General features: G+C 50.7%; 1 protein-coding gene across 2 annotated transcripts in view; it reads right to left on the bottom strand.

The window, feature by feature from the left end:
* Slc6a6 (solute carrier family 6 member 6) overlaps positions 1-6,964 on the bottom strand; it is a 75,054-nt gene that overhangs the window by 53,664 nt on the left and 14,426 nt on the right. For both annotated transcript variants that reach the window (XM_021188845.1, XM_029535398.1), the window contains exon 2: positions 6,640-6,683. The gene's annotated coding sequence lies outside the window, so the exon portion shown is untranslated. The remainder of the gene's footprint in view (positions 1-6,639; positions 6,684-6,964) is intronic.

Genomic DNA, 6,964 nt, shown 5'->3' with positions numbered 1-6,964 from the left:
GGGGGGGGGGGACCAAACTGGGGCTGAATTAAAACTATTTGCCGTTCTTGCAAAGGACTCACGGAGTGGCTTACAGAGTGATACATGTGAATTCTCACGGAGTCAGTGCCCTGTATTTTATCTGGCAACCCTATCCAGTGTCCCAAAGGATCCCTGTGTCCTTCACACCCCAGCACAAAACACAAAGCACAGTATAATGTGAGAGTTTGAATACTCAGGCTGCCTGGTGTGAGAAACAAGGTGTCCACCCTCCTTCCCCAGGTCCCTCCTTCTCTTCTTCCCACCCCCAAGAAGCCTCTTTCCTGCTGGCTAGGGAGACCTTTTGAAGTCCTCTGGGCTTTCCCCCTTCAGGTGTCCATTACACAAACGATATGTATTCCACCTTCTGCTAGCCTGCTCCCCTGACAGACATTGCTAATCGATTGTGGCATTCTTCCCACAAGACAAGAGAAGGCTCTGCAAGAGGAATGATCAAGGGTCCCAGATAAAAACTGGTATCAGAAAACAGCGAGAACAAGAAGAGGGATGAAGGGCAGGGGTGCAGGGATGGTTGAGAGTCGAGGGATAACCCTGGAGGCAAAGATTCAGCCTGGGAAACGATGGACAGAGGAATGCCAGCCAAAAAAAAACCAAGAGTGGGATTGGGAGCTGTGACCCTACAGAGGTGTCCCACCAAGCCAAGCTGGGGCTGAGCAGGGACCGGGACCTGGGCAGGATCCGTGTTTCCTTTCGATCCACAGATCTCACAGGGCACGTGGTTTACAGACAAGAGCACTTGGCAAAAAGAGGGGAGGAGACTTGTAACAGTGCATGCAGCCCCTAAGTGATGGTGGGGTTTTGTCTGGTCATTGTCACCCCAAACGCTTATCTGGAAACATATGACCCACCTCCTCTGTTTTCATGGGGAAAAGAAGCCCAGAGAGGTAGAGCAGCTGCCTAAGGCCCCTCTGCAAGATACCATGGGTGATCTCCTGCAGGGGAGTCTGAAGCCAGCTCCCTCTGCAGACCAGGCTGATAACAAACAGGTGAGCAAGTAGAAATACCTCCCACAAACTTCTCTCAAGAGTGGAGAGCATCTCTGATCTCCAAGAGATAGACTGTTCCTGAAGAGACCTTTTCCTTGACAGAATTCCCGTTTGACCCCTGCTGGGATAGAGCATCAGGACCAAAAAACTTTACCTGGGGCACTGTCAAAGAGGCCCAAGCTTTCTGGCCACAAATATGGCCAGGATAGATGACCTGCCAGCCAGCCCTGGCATTTGTGAGGAAGCTCATGTCCCAGCATGGAAAACAAGAGCCAGAGATCATCACTGCTTTCTGGGGCCTCAGTTTTCCCACCTGTGGCATGGGGCAGTAAGAGTTATCTTAGATGACTATGGGAGTACCAATGCAAAAAGCATTGTGAAATCTAGAGCTCTGCCTGTGTGTCCTGGATTACCCAAAACAGTAGAGCCCAATCATACCAGCAGCAGGAAGGTGTAGCAATGACAGCTAAGGTTTATTGAGCAATTACTATATGCCTGTCACTGTACCAAAAACTTTTGGTTTTTCTTTCCTGACCCTCCCAGAAGGCTGCAATGCATGACTTCATGCCCATTTTGACAACGGCCATACGTGGCAAGAATGGATTCAGGGTTACTAGAGGGTAGAGTTTGGTTTTAATTTCCCAGTGTTGATGGGTTTTTGGTTTTGTTTTTCTGGGATTTTCTCTTTTTTGGGGGGGGGGGAGGGGGTGTTTCGAGACAGGGTTTCTCTGTATAGCCCTGGCTGTCCTGGAACTCACTCTGTAGACCAGGCTGGCATCGAACTCAGAAATTCACCTGCCTCTGCCTCCCAAGTGCTGGGAATAAAGGCGTGTGCCACCAAGCCCAGCCTTTTCTGGGATTTTCTAGTCTTCTCCCAATGAGGAGGGCTAGGTAAGGACAGGTCTAGGGTGTGATGGTTTAATTTTTTTTCTCTGAGGCCCCAAAGGCAGAATTGTCCCTAGAGAAGGGCTGCCACTTTCTTCTAGTACCCCAAAGCTGTCACTAATGTCAAAGAGTATGGTCTCTGGAGAATCAGGGATTCGACCCCGGGAGTCTGCACATCTTTAAAATGGGTAGCCCGGTGTAGAAGTGCATCTAAGTAGCAGAATCTGAGGCGAGCACACACCCAGGGTCCCCATCCCCTTGTGGGGAAGGGGAGGACCAGTTCATTGCATCAAGGTGTAAGATATAGCCATGTGCAGATATGGTCAGGGCATCAGACAGAAAAGCTCAGAGCTTGTCACCCCCACTGAGCCCTGAAGGCAGAGTGACTACAGTGGGGCTCAGGTGAGTCTCAGAGTGGATGGAACACGGTGCCCAGACTGCTGTCGCCTCGAGTTCCATTCCCAGCACCCATCCCCCTCCCAAGAGTGACGACCAATTAATTACACATTATATATAGTTTATTGCAATAAAAAAAAAATAGAAGCGGGGCATTGTTCACTGTGGAGTGTTTTATTGGCGAGCGTAACTAAAAACAAGTTCTCACTTGGGGATTAAATAAATGCTTTCCTCAAGAGCCTTGGAACTCCCTATGTAGCCCAGACTGGCTTCCAATTTTTAGTTATCCTCCTGCCTCAGGCTCCAAAGTCTGGGATCATAGACATGTGTCAGCACTCCTGGATCACTTTTTTGTTTGTTTGTTTGTTTAAATTCAAAGAGGACAGTTTTGTTAGAGATTAAAGAAAATTCCCAAGGCAGACTAGCTGTAAATCTGAGTAAGTGACTGCTTCCAGGATGGGAATAGAGACTGGAGGTCTGGGAGCCAGGGGGTAGGGTAGGGAGGTGGAGGCAGTCTGTTTAAGATAAGCTGGGATGGAAGTCCAGCACCAACAAGGAGCCACGTGGCAGGATGGAGGCTTTAGAGAAAGACTGAGGAAGCCCCCAAAACACTCAGGGTCTAGCCAAGGAAAAAGGCAGGAAAATGGAAATGTACCTCCTGGGGCTTCACACACACACACACACACACACACACACACACACACACTGCCTCAAGTATTGTTTTAAAAATGTTTTTCCAGCTTCCACATGTCTCCATTCAAGAGGAAAACCATTAGCCAGATCTTGGTGGTCCCAGCACCTCAGGAGGCCAAGGCAGAGGAAGGGCTAGAGCAAGTGAGTGAGTTGCAGCCCAGCCCAGACAACACAGCAGGATTCCAGATCTTTTATCTTTTGGTTTGGCTTGGTGTTTGTTTTTCTAGGCAGGGTTTCTCCCGTCTCTATAGAGCCTTAGATCAGGCTGGCCTCAAACTCAGAGATCTGCCTGCCTCTGCCTCTGCCTCTGCCTCTCTGCCTCTCTGCCTCTCTGCCTCTCTGCCTCTCTCTCTCTCTGTGCCTCTGCCTCTCTGTGCCTCTGCCTCTCTGCCTCTCTCTCTCTGTGCCTCTGCCTCTCTGTGCCTCTGACTCTCTGCCTCTGCCTCTGCCTCTCTGCGCCTCTGCCTCTGCCTCTGCCTCTGCCTCTGCCTCTGCCTCTGCCTCTGCCACCATGGCCTGCTTTCAGATCTTTTATCTTAAAAAAAAGAAAGAAAGAAAAAAAAAAAAACCTAAACTAAATAACCAAACAACCCAGGGTCCTATTCTGCAGCCCTAACTGGCCTTAAATTCCTAAGCTAAATAGAGCCTGGGAGAGAGGCCTTCATGCCCCAGCCTCCCTGTGGTAGGATGACACACATGTTCCACAAGGATCAGCTTATGGACACATGTGTGAATGCACACATCACTCCATTATACTGTGGTCACCTCTGCCTGGTGGGAAAAAAGAAATGGTAACGTTTTCCCTTTTGGTATTTCTGTGTTGAAAACATGACTTTTATAGTCATAGTAAACATGATAAATAAGCATTTTTTCACAGTGGAGGCCTCCAGGGAGCAGGACATTGGTATCCACAGGCAAGCAGGAGTACCTAGCACCCCAGAGAACAGCACCCTGGGAGGAAGCCTTGCCTCTTCAATCGAGGGGATGCAGCCTCTCTTAGGGACTCCTTCCATGAGTCTCGACTTTGTGCTCCCCTGGGCTCACCACGTGTCCATGTCACCTGTTCTGCCAACCCCTGTCCTGCAGTGGACTGCAGCTCTCTTGGCTTGATATAACTACTCCATTATAGAGGTGAGTATGAGGCTCAGAGATGGTTAGTGACTCCCTCTGGGGTCACACATCCAGCACAGGCTGGGGCTGGGCTAAGAGCTTTTTTGTTTTGTAGAGAAGGCACTCCAGGCATTACAAAGGGCCACTGAGCCACATCCCAGCCCCCAGACATGGAATGAACTTGGACCTGCCTTAAGGCTAAAAAGATATATCTTGCCCTTCTCGGATGGAAACCCAAAGGCCGGATGCCCGAGGAATGTGTGGGAGTGGGCCACACCTAGAAGTCAGACTGCGTTTCAGCCCTGTGTAATATACTCCCTGCAAACCCCATTGACCTCCACGTGGAGGGTGGAGGGGAGGCCATGAGCCTTTTCAGAAATAGCAAGCCAGGATGGCTACACAAGAGAGGTGTGGGGTAGTCTGAGGGCCAAAGCGCCCGCCTGGGTAGCCTGGTCTGCAGCTGGAATCAGCGCCGAAGAGGAACGGCACGCTCGCCATCTATGCTCTGCCTCAGAGGTTGCCAGGCCCTGTGGGGCCAGCTACTTGCACAAGACTCTTTATCTAGAAACAAAACTCACATTCCAGCCTCAGAGTGAGCAGTGGCCTCCCTGGCTCCCACTATCCTTGGCTGCTCATTAACCAGCAGCAGGAAGACCTTGGAAAAGGGAAGTCGCTGGGGATAGAAGGGGCTCCCCACCTATCAGGAGGGGCAGGGCCACCAAGTGGGCACCAGAGTTGGGCAAGTGGGTTCATGGTTACGAGAACGTGGAAGGTACCCCTAAGTCTCAGTTTCCCAAGTTGCTTGCTAACAGTACTTAGGAGACAACAGCTCTCAAGGTCTGCATCCAAGCCCCTGAGAGATGTGGCCTTGCCTGGCACTCAGTAAGCATTCTACCTGTTCATCTGCCATCTTTCCCGAATGAACGAGAACTCCTACCTCCTGCACCTCTTGAGGCTGTAGCGTGGCTCTAGGGGGTTGTAACAAGCTAATGCGTTACGCTTCGAGGGACGTCTAGTACCCACAGGCAGTAAGTGTCCCTGACACGTGACCATTAAGGTGGAGACTCTGAGCATAACGGATGGAACAGGTTCTCTGCCCACTCAACAGCTGCTGAGGGAGGTCTTCTGAGTCTCTGGGGATGGGCATATCTGACAACAGAGAACCTATGGTTTCCAGTCGGCTTTTTTTTGATACAGGAGCACATTCGGTCAGAAACTGACCAAAAAGTGCAATTGGGTCCGGCCACAGTGGTAGGTAAGAAGGGTCTCTCGTGAGAGTCCCAGGGATGACCCCAAATTGACCATACCCCAGCCCAGTGTCAGTGAGAGACTTCCTCGGAAGCTAAGAGAACAGCTCAGGGTGGAGCATTGTTTATGCTGAAAAGCAACGACCCCCAGAGCCATGAAAAAGAAGAGAGAAAAAGAGAGAGGAGTGTGGAGTGGGAGGAGGAGGAGGAGATTAGATATTAAGAAATCTCTATCTGGGAAGGTAGAGCTCTCAAACTTGAGAGCAGGGTCCACAAGTGGGTCACAAGATCAACCAAGTGGCAGGACAGATTGCAGGGCAAGGACCTGAACCTGGAACCAGATTACAGGGCAAGAACCTGAACCTGGAATGATCTCCAGAGCGCGCATACGCACTCCAGTGTTCCTTAGTAGATGTCAAGATTAAAGGACTTTGAATCCCAAGTTCCAAACCAGCTAAATCAGCCTGAAAACAAGTCCTTCTTGCAGGCACTATTAGGATTCTGAACTTGAAGAAGGGGGGGGGAAACATTAAAGAGAAGAGAAAGCAAGGTGTAGTACCAAGACAATCCGCTGATTAGATATGAGAACTATGTCAATGTTAAATGTCCCGGGCTGTGGTTACATAAGACAATGGCCTTGCTCTTAGGAAATACATGAAGGACTCGGGGAAGGGGCACCCCACTTGTGACTTACTCCCCAGTGATTCAGCAAAAATACTGTCCATGTGGTTCATCACAGCAGGGGACAGGGATGAGATGGCCTGGCCAGCATCAACCCCAGGACCATCAGGGTGACGAGCATCAGCAACTCAAGAGATTCACTCACAACTTCACTGAACATTTTCAGTTCTGTTCAAATAGAACCTCCCGTGAAGCTGGGGCCGTAGCTCGTGGTAGAGCTCAGCATTAGCACCTTTCCATTCCCAGCAGTGTGTGCGTACACACACACACACACACACACACACACACACACACACACACACACGGAAGTTATCCTCTCTTTAGACCCCCTTGAAGGTGGGGCTCAGTATCACCTCATCCAAACTCCTGTTCCCTCCACCCCCAACGATATCTACCTCGGCTACTCCTTGCCACAGCACGGGTACAGGCAGACCAAGTGACCCTCCACCCAGAGGTGCCAAGCATAAGGCACTGGGGCCATCTCAGGAATCTTCTCTCCTAGAGCCCGGGAGCACACACTAAATTGGAGACTCCTCCCCCATGGGATCATGCTGTGGGTGGTGGTGAGCCTGAGCCAATAAGGAAGCTGAAATTTTACTTACGCCTGAGATGCTCCTCTGAAGAGGCTGTAGCACTGGCTCTGCACCTGTGGCAAACAGGAAGCAAAGAGGTGTGGTCAGGGCCTGCATGCCCAGGGTGACCAGGTCTGACTATGGGCGACTCTCAACACACATGCTAGAGAGGGGACTCCTTGAGCCCATGGGACCTGAACCAGGGATGAAGGATGCTGAATCACAAGCATGTGTATACACACATAGACGTGCACTCTCACACATGTGCTGACGCAGACTCAGGTGGTCATCCAGAAGCAAACATTCTCTCTCCTCTCTCTCTCTCTCTCTCTCTCTCTCTCTCTCTCTCTCTCTC

Source organism: Mus pahari, chromosome 2, assembly GCF_900095145.1.
Source record: "Mus pahari chromosome 2, PAHARI_EIJ_v1.1, whole genome shotgun sequence".
Lineage (NCBI taxonomy): Eukaryota > Metazoa > Chordata > Mammalia > Rodentia > Muridae > Mus > Mus pahari.
The sequence above is the reverse complement of the archived record's forward strand: the minus strand, read 5'-3'. Positions and strand labels throughout refer to the sequence as shown.